Below are 15,364 nucleotides of genomic sequence, written 5' to 3' on the forward strand. Positions count from 1 at the left end.
ACGTGGCTTCTCTTTACCCTTATTGACCTCTGTTTACTATAAGTATGAATAAATCTGAACTATTATCATTTTATTACTTACTTGACTGAAAAGCAAATTAAACACTACTTGAGAAATACTACTAAGATAAGTGGATTTCTTTATGTTCATTTTTAGGTGGGTTTAGGTTTGGAACTAGAAATGTTTGTTTGTTCCCCATGAATGTAATACATAGTATGTTATTTTCCATTTTGGTTTCTGATAACATTGAAACTAAAATATTTCTTTCTAATGTGTCCAGGCAGATAGTCATCCTTATACTGGAACCTCTTATTTATAGTGTGAGAAGGAAGGAAGCAATTTATTTACTTATATTCTAATTAACCTGCAAAGTCTGAGAGTAGTATTTTAAGAAGATAGATATATCTTCTTAAATATAGCAATCACATGTTTTGCATTTTGGGTGGATCAGTTATCATCTCAGATGCAAGCGTGCATCCTGTCTTTTTTCCTGAGGGAAGCATTTTCACAAGGCAGATTTGTCCCTGACTGCCCCCCACCCCCACCCACACACACACCTTTTCTTCTCTATGTCTCCTATAATAATTTTTAATTTGGATTGTTTTCTGCTAGCCTAAAAATATGTTTTTTAAAGTAGGAAAAGGGGTTTTGTAGTTAAGTGTTTTGGGAGTCCGTCATAATACAGATTCATTGTATTATACATCGGACTATAGTAGAGACTACGGTGTTGTAGTTTGCAGCTTAGTTGTGTATTTAAATGAAGAGTAAGAAGCTGACCAGGTCCATGAAGGTGAGTGTTAGAGCTTCTCCATTAAAGGGCTAATCAATCAGTTTCCCTGGAGAAGGGAATAGCAACCCACTCCAGTAGTCTTGCCTGGAGAATCCCATGGACAGAGGAGCCTGGCGGGCTACACCCCATGGGGTTGCAAAGAGTTGAACACAACTGAGCAATGGCACCCCACTCCAGTACTCTTGCCTGGAGAATCCCATGGGCGGAGGAGCCTGGAAGGCTGCAGTCCATGGGGTCGCTAAGAGTCGGACACGGCTGAGCGACTTCACTTTCACTTTTCACTTTCATGCATTGGAGAAGGAAATGGCAACCCACTCCATTGTTCTTGCCTGGAGAATCCCAGGGACAGCAGAGCCTGGTGGGCTGCCGTCTATGGGGTCGCACAGAGTCGGACACGACTGAAGCGACTTAGCAGCAGCAGCAGCAGAGCAACTAACACACACAATCAGTTTCAACAAGAAGGGAGAATTTTGAAATTCCAATCAGTTGTCAAAAAAAAGTGCTCATGACACAGCGTTGCTGCTGCTGCTGCTGCTGCTGCTAAGTCGCTCGATGCAACCCCAGAGACGGTAGCCCACCAGGCTCCCCCATCCCTGGGATTCTCCACTGGAGTGGGTTGCCATTTCCTTCTCCAATGCATGAAAGTGAAAAGGGAAAGTGACATCATCGCTCAGTCGTGTCCGACTCCCAGCAACCCCATGGGCTGCCCCATGGACTAAAGCCTACCAGGCTCCTCCGTCCATGGGATTTTCCAGGCAAGAGTACTGGAGTGGGGTGCCATTGCCTTCTCCGGACACAGCGTTACTATACAGTAAAAAAAATGTCATTGCCATAGCAAAAATTAATTTTCAGTTTTTCCAGAGATCTTTTGATTTTTAAATCTACTGTGAGGTTACGTTGTGCTGTTAGTTATTAAGATAGAGGAACTATTCCCTGGTCAGAAATGAAGATGTCTCCATTTCAATTTGGTACTAGAGCAAGAGAGCTCCTAGCTGAATATAAAATATTTTAAACTCTTTAAAAGATAAATCTTCATTTCTTCAGGATTGTCAGGTCATTTGGCTGTTTATATGGTGCTGGTATACCCCTTTGGGTCATACCATCGTTTCTAATTTAAAGTTGGGTTGTTTTTTTTTTTTTTAATTTGAGAGGACTTAGCTTGGAGAGTTATTAACATTCCTCTCATTTTGTAAGCTTCAGCAGAATTTTGCCATTGCCAGATGAAGTGATGTTGAATTTGACTCTAATAAATAGTCATGAGGAGCAGATTTTTTAATCATTTGGTGATAAGCTTTGCCAGAAGATGAAGAATGTTTTAGTCTCCCGAGATGATAAATCTAAAAGTGGGCAAGTGAATTGACTTTAAAAATCAGAGTCACAAAAACACCTGCGTTGTAAACTTACTCTCATGCTGACGAAATTGACTGTTTTTTTAAGATCAGTAAGGACTCAGTGACAGGTTTGCTTTTGCTTCCATCGTGCACATGGTTTTCATACAGCTTCTAAGGGGCATGCACACACGTACACACGGACACTTGGGGAATTTAATCTGTTAAATACATAGTTAGCCTCCGGTGATGTTGTAAAATCAGTGAAGTTTGCCTTTTCCTATCTTTCTTTTTTTTGCTTTCCTCTGTTGATTTTTAAATTATCTAACCCTGAACCTTTCAAGAATTAAAAAAAAAAAGTTACTCTTCACACCCCTCAGTGAATTGTCAGTGTCGCAAGCACATTTGTATACAGAGCAAATCTCCCTTGACTAAAATGAATGACTAATGAATGATCAGCAGCTCACAAGTTCAAACTGCAGTTGCTGGTGATCACCAGACCTGCTTCATTCTCTCTTCGCGCACAGACAAGGGAGCATAAAGTATCTTTTAGCCACAAGTCTACCCAAGTTTTGTTTTCTTCCTCCTGGTTGCTTTCTCCAGTTAATCTCTACCTATCATGTGTGTGCGCGCTCCGTCGTGTCTGACTCTTTGCAACCCCATGGACGGTAGCCCACCAGGCTCCTCTATATCCATGGGATTTTCCAGGCAAGAATACTGGAGTGGGTTGCATTTCCTCCTCACAGGGATCTTCCTGACCCAGGGATCAAACCTGCATTTCCTGTATCTGCTGCACTGAAGGCAGATTCTCTACCTGTTGAGCCATCAGGGAAGCTCAAACCTCTACCTATACTAGTTGGTAAATTAAAAATTTGTATTGTGAAATTTCATACTAGGTAACATAGTTGCTTTTGTTGTTGCTTGGTTTTTTTTTTTTTTTCTTCCTACAATATTTTCAAAAAGCAAAGGAGGAAATGATCTCTCAGTTATGACATCTTGGAGCCTTCAAATTTGATCTACATTTAAAAGCAGTGTTTGGTGTTTCTGAATTGTGGTCGTTTTCAAAACCATTTTTACTGCCTTCTTAGTCCCCATAGAGAATTCTGTCCCGGGGGTAGAATCTGTCACAGAATTTACTGCAAGGACTTACACAAATTCTTCACGCTGTGTTACTGTGTTTACCATTCTGAAGTGTTTGCAGCAAAAGCTTCCTCAGGGTGAGGAGTATGGAGCACTGCTCACAACTTAATTCTTGGAGTGTTAACATTTGGAGCAAAGTGTTGAATAAAGCAAACAAACAAGGAAAACTTGTGAGGATAACTGTGGAAATAGGAAATATTTTATAAACCATTCTAACCAGGTGGCTCAGAGGTTAAAGTGTCTGCCTGCAATGTGGGAGACCTGGGTTCGATCCCTGGGTCAGGAAGATCCTGTGGAGAAGGAAATGGCAACCCACTCCAGTACTCTTGCCTGGAGAATCCCATGGACGGAGGAGCCTGGTGGGCTGCAGTCCACGGGGTCGCAAAGAGTCAGACATAACACTCCCACACTCAGTACCTCTCATGTAAAGGTTTATTTCCTTTTAGGAATACTGGTACATTACTGAATCGGGTTATTGGGTGTTTTGTTTTTGTTTTTTGTTTTTAATTTGACATTAGTTTATATAGATGAATGAATTTATTAGAGTATTCACTTGACAAAAAAGTTATGTATTATATGTCGTTTATTTTTTTTATTGTTGTGAAGATCTCTCACACTCCTGTTTTCATTCCACTCCTCACAGAACTGTGGTTGGGCTTTTGTCATTCAAAAGAGTATTTATTATTTTTTTCTATTTTTTGAATACTGCATCTTTATCATGAAAAATTCAACAAGTACAAAAGCATATGAAATAAAAAATATAAAATTAGTAAGCTAGCCAGTTGTATGTATCCTTCCAGACACTTGAGTGCAGGAAAGCATATCATTCTCTTTAATACATCTATAATACTCCAGTTTAGTTACCTGTAATTTAATTAACCAGTCTTCTGAGGAACGTTGCAGCCATCTCCTGTTTTTCTTTTAGTCTCAGCAGAGTTTTAAATGACCTTTCAGTACTCTCCTGAGGAATATTTCAGTTGTTTCTTGTTTCTCTCTTTTACACATGGTTTTGGTAGAGTTTTAAATGACTGTATTGCTTTTGGGGACATGCTGTTTTAGAGTACTGTCAAGACTTTAGTATTTACATAGAATTTTGTGACATAATGTTTATGATTTTGAAAACCATGAATCCTTTCAGTGAGTTAGAGCTACCTTTTAGGAAACTGCTTTTCTGTAGCGTCATTGGCTATCCTGATGTGAGTTAGCATTGTCCTGTAGGCTGAGAGCAGAGACTGTGACGGACTCACGATGGGTTTTCACTTCCTGCTTAGTCTTTCTCTACTAAAAATGACGCCTCCGTTCAGTCTGTAATTCCAGGCATCCATTCAGTATTTGATACCAGGGCATATTTTATGGGTATGATTGGTTGAACAGGAGGAGCATTACATGGTAGGAATTGCTTGAACAACTGTGTATATGGACAGATGTTGGTCCAGACGCATAATTTCCATCTAATCCCCCAAAGAAGAGAGGCAGCAGAAGCAGCCCTCTCAGGTGGCTGCAGGTACTGCTGTATGTGGTGGGGGTGTGGAGTTCTACAAAAGTCTTAGATAGCTTTTGAGGATAAACTTCATATTTAAAGACCAAATTATTTAAAATGTCTTTATAATTGTATGTAGCAATCCTCTTTTCCCACTAACTGCTAGTTCCTTAAAGCAAGAATAGTGCTGTGCGTGTGTTAGTCCCTCAGTTGTGTCAGACTGTTTGTACCCCCGTGGACTGTAGCCCACCAGGCTCCTCTGTCCTTGGAATTCTCCAGGAAAGAATACTGGAGTGGGTTGTCGTTCCTTTCTCCAGTGGATCTTCCCGACCCAGGGATCAAACCCAGGTTTCCTGCACTGCAGGCAGATTCTTGACCATGTGAGCCACCAGGGAAGCCCCAATAGTGCCATATTCACCTTTTTATTCTTGATTGTGCCTTAAACATGGACTACAACAAATACTGACTGATCAATTAATAAGTAGAAATAAGGAAGTATAGTGTACAAATATTTAAATCCTAGTTATCCAAGTTAAATAAAATGTCTTCATTTTTCCTAACCCATTCATTACTCTTACTTAAGCAATAGATAACATTTCTTGAAAAACAGCTCTCCATTTAATCTGTGTATATGTTTTGTGTAAAACCCAACTTACTCACCAGCCCTCAACTGTTTTTATTAAGCTCGGTTAAAAAGAAAGAATATGAGCAAGATTAGAGAAGTTGTATTTCCCTGTCATTGGAATAAAATTTGGTTTGCGAATTCATCACTGAAAAGTACCATTTTGAATTTTTTCCTGCTTCATTTTCTGCATTGGAAATTTATGGAAATGAAGTTTCAAGGAAATTGTTTCAGCCTACAAGAATTCATATTGGTTTTTTCAAATTCTTACTTTTGTATGAAGTTGTGTACAGTATTTCCATCATAATTGCATGTGTGCCTGTTACGTAACAAAGCATATTAAGGCTGCCTTTAAGGTCAAGTGCAATTGACCCTTGAACAACACGGAGCTTAGGGATGCCTACCTTCCCCACGTGTAACTTTCAGTTGCTTCTAGTTGGCTGAGGCTCTGTATCTAAGATTCAGTCAACCTTAGATTGTGTAGTTCTGTAGTATTTACTCTTGAAAAGAATGTGTGAAAATTCTGTGTATTAACTGAATCTGTCCAGTTCAAACCCGTATTGTTCAAGGATCAACTGTATTATTTGACATTTTTTCACATGTAGTAAAATTTTCTCATTGGAAGTTTTTATAAACTTAATAAGCCTGATCTATAACTAATTTTATTTCGGATAATCCTTGAGACTTAAAAGAAAAAAAAAAAGCTTCAAGTTTTATTTCGGAAACAACAAAGCAAAATAGTCATGGGAATGTGGGCCATGTAATATTTGACAGCTGAAAGTTTCAATTTCTTATCCTGTAATCGGTGCCTTTAATAACTTTTGGGTTTATTAGAGGTATTTCCAAGAAGTTATTTTTTTATAAGAGCTTTGATATCATGACACTTAAATTGTATTGCTATCACCAGCAGGGTTAATTTTTTAATGAAAATACTGTTTAGTTCTTTCCATTCTGTGATATTGTATATGTGGTCTGTTTTAATTGGAATGTTTAATACTAGTAGAGGAGGAAATTTCTTTTTTAATTAAAAATTTTAAAAGGTTCCCAAAGGATAAGTATTCTTAATTGTGCCTCTGAAAATGTACGGAGAAAATTGCCTTTCAAGATTCCGCATTCACACCAGCAGAGGCCACTGTGCACCCATGAGAGGAATGCAGTGCTCTGTTCTTGTGATGAGCTGGTCATCTTGGAACTAGGATTTACCAGTTGGCACTTCTGGGAACCTAAGCACATTCCTCCTTTCCCCTTCAAGTCACTTGCCTGTTATCTACGAGATGGTCCCTCGTTTTCCCCATGAAAGGAGCATATCCTGATGGTGTTTAGTGGAGTCCTGACACACCTTCCTGTCAGATGCTTGGGTACAACATCCACTAAATCACTAGAAAGTATGATTTCACAAAATCATGACATCTCTGAGTTTAAAGGAACTTTAGTATTCATCAGACGCAGCATCTATTTTAACATTTAATTTGCTAGTTGAAAATAGTCTGAAAACAATTATTTTCGGCTACAGTCATCTGCTAGTTAGTAGTATGGAACTTTACTTGTTAAAACTGCTCGTACCTTTACACCATTATGATGTTCTTATTACATAATGTTTCATTCCCTGTAAATAAGATAAACAGATTATTTCACAGGGGAATATTATTCTTAATGTTATTCCACAGATGTGTCTGCTCACTGTAACAGAGGAGAATTAAAGACTTAAAAAAAAAACTAGTTATCAGTCAGAGAACACCTTTAGCCTGTATACTGATCCAAGTCACTGTGAAGGTGGTCATAGCAGGTGATAAGGAGTCTTGTGAAAGGAGCAAGCGGGTAGGAATCAAGGATCACTTTGTAGACCTGTGTGACGAGGCCTCAGTTTATAGGATGTGAGAATATTGTTCTCGATGCTTTTACAGGTTCTTTTAGTGCTAACATTCTAGTTGTTCATGGTCAGTGTATACTGCAGTGGATCCTGGAGGGTGATCACCTTTCCTGACTCTTCCACTTGCCAGTTCTTAGGTTATCGTGTAGTTGCCCTCGCTGCCCCTCAGCTTCCTCGTCTATAAAGTGGGCTTCTTTTGACAGCAGCTGTAGTATGTAGTTATTAGGTTAATTGGTGTAAAGTACTTAGAATAGTAAGGACCTGCTGCTGCTGCTAAGTCACCTCAGTTGTGTCCAACTCTGTGCAACCCCATAGACAGCAGCCCCCTGGCTTCTCTGTCCCTGGGATTCTCCAGGCAAGAACACCGGAGTGGGTTGCCATTTCCTTCTCCAATGCATGAGAGTGAAAAGTGAAAGTGAAGTTGCTCAGTCGTGTCCCACTCTTAGCGACCCCATGAACCGCAGCCTTCCAGGCTCCTCCGTCCGTGGGATTTTCCAGGCAAGAGTACTGGAGTAGGGTGCCATTGCCTTCTCCAGTAAGGACCTAGAGCATAGTAAATGCTAAAGCGCTCAGTTTTTCTTCAGAGAACCCATGCTGTAATATGATAACTGAATTCTTGGACCTTACTCTGTTCTTAACTGCTCCCTGAGGCTCAAAATAAGAATTTATTCTGTGTTTTCTCTAATTGAAAGTGAATGTCACTCCATCACATCCAACTCTTTGGGACCCCATGTACTAAACAGTTCATGGAATTCTCCAGACAGGAATACTGGAGTGAGTAGCCTTTCCCTTCTCCAGGAGATCTTCCCAACCCAGGGATCAAACCCAGGTCGACCCACATTGTAGGCAGATTCTTTACCAGCTGAGCCACAAAGGAAACCCAAGAATACAGGAATGGGTAGCCTATCCCTTCTCCATTGGATCTTCCTGACCCAGGGTCAGGGTCAAACCAGGGTGGATTCTTTACGAACTGAGCTTTAGCCCTCAATTAATGGCATCTATATCAAGGAACTAGCCATCTATATAATTTCTAATGATTTAAGCTTTCTCCTTTGTTTTCTTTAAATTTGTTCTCATATTAATTTAGTGAGTTTCCTTCTTTTGATCCAGTATTTTGGTCTGGAATTTTTCTTGTGGTGTATATAGTCACATTTCAGTTGGTGTTTTAATGATTCAGGGCTTCACTTTTTAAATATTTAAATGTCCTAATTTCCTGAAAATCATAAGACACAAGTTTCTTTTAAACAGAATTTCTCTGTAACATTCATATGTTTACAGAATGTTTTTGTCAAAATCCATTATGTTGTTTATGAGGCATTTGTATTCAATCAATTTATTAAAAATTTTACAACTGTGATCTGACCATTTATCTGTTCAGATAAATCTATTAACTTTCCAATTCTTATATAATAAAAATATATACCCACATATCAGTTCTGAGTGAGGGAACCAGTATCTGGCACATAGATTTTTACAGGTAGAGATTTTTGATCTTGAAAGGTGAGACCAATAAATGGCACTACTGTAGGGGAGGAGTGGAAGAATTCCCTCCTAGATAGAAGGCCATAACTAGACTTTCTCCATTAACCCAAGAACCATCTATGTTTTTGAGCTTCCCAGGTGGCTTAGTGGTAAAGAATCCTCCTGTCAGTGCCGAGACACAGGAGACACGGATTCAGTCCCTAGATCGGGAAGATCCCCTGGAGAAGGAAATTGCAACCCACTCCAGTATTCCTGCCTGGAGAATCCCATGGATGGAGGAGCTAGAGGGTTACAGTCCACGGGGTTGCAACGACTAGGACACCACTGAGTACACCACAGACAGACAGACAGACAGACACACACACACACACACACACACACACGCCACTGGAGGAGGAGGCAGCCTTCTTTCCTTACATTTCTTCCAGTGATATTGGCATCTGCTGTGTGTGATGAACTCAGTATGTTGAATTAATTTAATGGTAGGAGACAGAGGGAACTTTTGCCTGAAGATAACATGCTCTGTTTTGTTCAGTTACAAGCCTTTTTTTTTTTTTAAAGTAAAAGTAATCATTCTTTTTTTTTAAACATTTTCATGCATGAGTTTAATCCATAAGACTGTTATAGATACGTTTTAAGTTTCCTAATTTCTGTTAGTATTCCAGAATGACATGGTGTCAAGGTTTGTTTTGTGAACTATTCTTTTGTGGAAACTCAAGAAATAGCCAAGAATACTATTTAGGTCCCTTTTCATTATTATTTTTTCCTCACCATACTCTTTTCCTTCTATCCAGACCTATCATCCATGTGAAAGTTTAGCTCAGCAATTTTAAATTAGGGCATCAGGACGATGCAGAGGTGAAGAACATAACTCTGGAGCCAGCTTCTCCTTTTCCCCAGGTTATGTGACACTGAGCAGGTTACTCCATTTCCCCCTTCCTCATCTGTGTCAGAGGGTTTATGACGGCACTTCACAGGGCATGTGGCGTTTAGAGTAGGATTGGCACCTGGTGCATCCGTGCAGCTCTTATTTTCATTGTTATCCAGATCCTAGAGAAAAGGATTTTTTTCTTTTTCTTTTTTTGAGAAAAAGATTTTGAGACTGCAGACATTAGGAGTACCAGGCCCTCTTCACTCATAATTCATTCTTAAGAGAAAGTTTCCTGTAAAATATATGGAAATAACATGGGGCAGGGGTATGTTTAAGTCTCGCTCGCTTTGTCGCAGCATTTTGCCTTCAGACCATATATTTTTTACAAGACGTGTGTGATAACATGCTGGATATGAGATAAGGCCAATAAAAGCTCTAGCCTCTGCCATTTTGTCTTATTTATTCAAAAGCGGATAGCATGATTGTTCATAAAGATGTAGGAAAGAAGGGAGGTAAAAGGCAGCCGTTCAAGAAATAACCCAGCACCCAGAACTCAATGGGCATAGCGGTAAGAATACTCTTTGAGAGTATTACTCTCGAAGTTCATGCATTGTTTTTTACTCTGCCTGCAAAGGCAGAGGTGGAGACCTGTGTCTGCAGAGGGAAGGGAGGCTGCTGTGTGTAGAGGGAAGCCACATGGCCTTCAGAGATCCGGCTCTAGGGAGACCGGTGATGGGGAAGGAAATGATGAGCCAGAGCGTCACCTGCACCCGCAGGGAAGCTGGGGTCTGAAGCTGACTGCAGGTGACACGCCGCTCGGCTGCAGTGAAAGGTTCTGACAGGCTCCATGGGAACCTGGCATTCCTTTAGTGCAGTGCAGCTTGTCTTGCAGGCTGTGACGATGCAGCGTGTGGAGGTACAAATTCCGTTTGAGATTCTCAAAACAAACAGACCTTGGGACCTAGCAATTTCACGGGTCATAGATCAAAGAAAATTAGAGACGATCTAGTCTGTGAATGAGCATTTGGGTATGTGAAATTGAAGAGAACAGGAGGGAGTTGGGAAAGCATGTTTAATCTGCTTTGGGTCCTAATGCAAAAGTCTTCAAATATTCTCGACTGAGGGAAGGACTGTAGAATCTGATGATGTGCCAAGGATCGGGGTGGGCTTGGGATGACAGCCGTGTCTCTGCCGTGGTTTCTCATCCACAAAGCAGAGTGCAGGTACCAGGTGTTTAGAATGAGGATCCAATAACATCCCAGTCAGAATTCCTTGGAAGCTTGGGGAAACATAGAAAAACTTTTGTATATGAACGATGCTGTTTGTTGCCCTGCTAGAAACCATCTTCTCAAGTCTCTGGGAATTGAAGATAAAGGCTCCCCTTAGTTGAATTAAGAGAAAAGAGGCAGTAGAAATAGAGTTGCCAGGTTTTGCAAATAAAAATACAGGAAACCCAATTGAAATTTGAATTTCAGGCAAACAGTGAATGCTTTTTTTTCATATAGGTGCGGTATGTCTAAGATTCAGACTTAACTGGGCATCCTGTGTTTTTTGTTCCATCCCTAATTAATTAGATACGTAGAATCACAGCAGAGCCAAGACCCTGGCTGCAAGCTTGATGTCCTGGTATGTGTGGGGATTTCACTGGTGGTCTTGGTCTCCTTGGATTTTTCTAGATTCCTAGGAATAATGTCTCATTTCCTTTCTTCTTGCTCCTTCCTCCTCGTCCCCAGATGGGGAGTGTTGGGATGAGCACCTTGATCGCATTATTGAGCCATGTGTGTTTGTGAGTGTTACAATAGAACGTGCTGTGTGCTAAGTCACTTCAGTTGTGGCCAGCTGTTTGTGACGCCATAGATTGTAGCTCTCTAGGCTCCTCTGTCCATGAGATTCCCCAGGCAAGAATACTGGAGTGGGTTGCCATACCCTCCTTCAGGGCATCTTCCCGACCCAGGGATCGAACCCGCATCTCTTATGTCTCCTGTATTGGCAGGCAGGTATTGATCACTAATAGTAATGATTTTCCTATAGTGAAAACCTGCTATTCTAGACCTTTTACATAAATGATTTATTCTGCAAGAATATTATTTCACTTCGCAGATCAAATAAGCAATTCAGTCCAAGCTATGCAGCTAATTTGGGCAGAAGTTGGGTTCTAAAGCCAGCGGTGTGTGATGATAAATCCTGCGTCCTTCACAGCCTCTCTGTGTCCTTCGGGTCAGAATGATTCATAGCCAAATCTAGGCCAGAAAATTACCAAGAGCTCTTTTTGTGTTCCCCCGCTGTCTGTCGTGTGAACCCTCTTCGGAACCGTGTCCTGTGTGCTCAGAGGCCTTGCTCTGTCACGTGTCTCTTCACGTCTAGACTTGGTTCACTCCGTTTGCCTAAAATAGTGTTTCATCTTGGTAATTAAAAGAGCACACTTTGATCCCCGCAGGAATGTTTGGGATCTGTCCTCACGTCTGTAGAGATCAGCGGGAGATAAATGAATTCGTGGCAGGCATCACATGTGACAACCTGGAGAGAGGCATACAGGGGCCTGCAGCATCACGTGGGGCTGTGATCAGCATTTTATCGATTCGCTCTACACAGCTTCTAAATGAGTTCCATCCACTTAAAGGATGGAAATCCACGGTTGAAAGATATTTTATCAATCAGATTATGTTTTAAGTCATTTTTGTCTTCTTTCAGCTCTCACACACAGCCCCCTTCTCCATCTGATTTCACTTCTGCCATTTTCTCGGCGACAGAGATTTTAGAAGCATGACAGTTGGTCGACTATGAAATGTAGAGTCTATTTGTATTCACGATTATTAAGATCATTGATTTAAGTGTGACAAACTAATGTTCTATTCATTTACATGATCAGTACCTGCCCAGTGAGTTCTTCTAATCTAGCAAAGTTTCCATTTTTCTGGTGAATAAAGATTAAGTTTTGACCTAAGTGAATGTCAGGAGATTTTAGTTACAGGAATAAAACTCATTTGCAGCCTGACCAGCTTTCACCTCATGGGCCCACTTTTCCCTGGATAGCTTGACTCTTACCTGTGTGCTGTGTCCTGTAAAGACTTATCTTTGTCATCATTCGCAATTTTTAACCCACTTTTGACCGCTGAGTGTGACGTTTGGGGAATTGCTTTCATAATTGCTTTTGGGTTTTATTAGTCTATTAACCACATCTTTTATATATTTTAAGTTGAAGGCATTTGCATTCAAAATTTTTAAAATAAGAAATGGAGTGAATAAACAGTGATAAAAAGGATCCAGTTTTATTAAGTATATTTCAGTAACACTAGGCTAAGGGACATGGAAAATACTCAAATTCACTGAATTCATACAGTACTCCAGTAGAAACTCAAAATATAACCATTAATAGCAGTAAATTGAAATTCGTTTAATTTTGAAATCTAGTTATTTAAGTTAGGATATTTTGCGGAACACTTTTTTTAAAATGGAGAGAAGAAAAGAGTGGCTTGATTTCTTTGCCAGGCAAAGGGGGAACCCACAATAGGCTAGCAGAACCCATTTATATGTGGATTCTTAAGTAGAATTATGTTAAGTAATGATCATTGCTGTGACACAAATGATCAGGAGAGAGATTTTGCAAGATACTGACAGCAGAACAAGTGTAGGAATCCCACCACGTGAGCATGTTGGTAACTGTTCGTCACAGTCAGAGGTATTTGCCCGTGATCACTTTGCTGGGTCATGTCTGCCTACTGATTATTTGTTAGATAATTTCCACTGATTACCGTATTATCAATCTGGGAAATTATGGAGCCAGCTTTTTTGAGTTTGGTGTTATTGATATCCTTGAGCTGATTTTATTTAATCATATGATACTACTGGTATGCAGTTTGTTTTTTTTTTTATCTCTGGTACTTAGCAAAATGCCAGGCCATGCCTGGCTCTCAGTAAATATTCGTTGAGTTGAAATTAAATTGCCCGGCTGGGGTGTTCATGTTTATTACTTTTAACAGGGAAATAGAAAATATCCTTTATTTGTTTCACTTTACATGTTCCCCTTATTGTTAAGGAATATGGAAACAGAAAATTTGAGGTTCTAAAATGTTTTAGTGAACAACCAAGACAGGTAACATTTTTCGAAATATTACAAATAACAAAATTATTTGTATTTTTAAAATAAAATATTATTTTATTTTTCTCAAAAAGCATTTAAATGTACTCACCTCTTCGTATGTGTTGTTGCTTAGTTGCTAAGTCAAGTCCAATTCTTTTTCGACCCCATGGATTGTAGGGGTCCCCATTCGGCTTCTATGTCTATGGGATTTTTTGGGCAAGAATACTGGAGTGGGTTGCCATTTCCTCCTCCAGGGGATCTTCCAGACCCAGGAATCAAACTCAGGTCTCCTGCATTGACAGGTGTATTCTTTACCACTGAGCCACCAGGGAAGCCCAATGAACATCTATATACACTGCTGCTGCTAAGTCACTTCAGTCGTGTCCAACTCCGTGCGACCCCATAGATGGCAGCCCACCAGGCTCCCCGCCCCTGGGATTCTCCAGGCAAAAACACTGGAGTGGGGTGCCATTGCCTTCTCCAGCTATGTTTAAAATGGATAACCAACAAGGACCTACCATATAGTACACAGAACTCTGCTCAATGTTCTGTGGCAGGCTGGATGGCAGGGGAGTTGGGGGGAGCGTGGGTACATGCATATGTATGGCTGAGTCCCTCCACTGTTCACCTGAAACTATCACAATACTGTCAATTGGCTCTACTCCAGTACAAAATAAAAAGTTTAAATTTAAAAAGTACACAGGAGTTAGTCAAAACAGAGTAAGCAACTGTAGCCTCTCTCCCCCAGTGTCACAAGTAAACCCTACAGACTAATATAAAAAAGTAACTAGCAAAAAAAAAAAGTAACTAGCTACATGAGAACTCTGAAAAAGGGAACACCAGACCTACTGGAGTTAAACTTGAATAATGATCAGTTGGAAAAGACAATGGCACCCCAGTCCAGTACTCTTGCCTGGAAAATCCCATGGGTGGAGGAGCCTGGTGGGCTGCAGTCCATGGGGTCGTTAAGAGTCGGACACGACTGAGAGACTTCCCTTTCACTTTTCACTTTCATGCATTGGAGAAGGAAATGGAGACCCACTCCATTGTTCTTGCCTGGAGAATCCCAGGGACGGGGGAGCCTGGTGGGCTGCCATCTACGGGGTTGCACAGAGTTGGACACGACTGAGGCGACATAGCAGCAGCAGCAGCAGCAATCAGTTACAGTGGGGCAGGGAGCTGCGTGTGGATGTTAAAGTAAATTTCACAGTGTTTAGTGTTCCTCTGTTGTCTCTGGGCTTTGATCCTCTGGAAGAGGAAAGTGCAGATGGATTCTTTATCACTGAGCCACTAGGGAAGCCCCTCTTCATATATATATACATGTTTATTTTCATCAGTATCTTTTGCATTGTTTACCCATTTTTTTCCTGGTTTCCCAAAACACATACGATAGAATGCTCTAGGTAGTGTTATATAGTATAATGATAAATATTCTGCTCAGAAGGCAAAGCTTCCTGTCATTAAAAATTTGCTCTTATATATAAACTATATCTCAGATTTTAAAAACTTGCTCTTAAAAGCAAGAGTCATAGAATAGCATTAGCTTCATATTTGAACATTCCTTCAAGTGGTATTTTTGGACCCCGTAACAGTTAACATCTCTATTCTGTGACTGGGCACCTAAATCACATCCTGTGCCCAGTGACATAACAGTAAAATTTTATGACTAACAAACAGTATAGCTTTTTCATCCAAATATT

Source organism: Bos indicus x Bos taurus, chromosome 9 (assembly GCF_003369695.1).
Source record: "Bos indicus x Bos taurus breed Angus x Brahman F1 hybrid chromosome 9, Bos_hybrid_MaternalHap_v2.0, whole genome shotgun sequence".
NCBI lineage: Eukaryota > Metazoa > Chordata > Mammalia > Artiodactyla > Bovidae > Bos > Bos indicus x Bos taurus.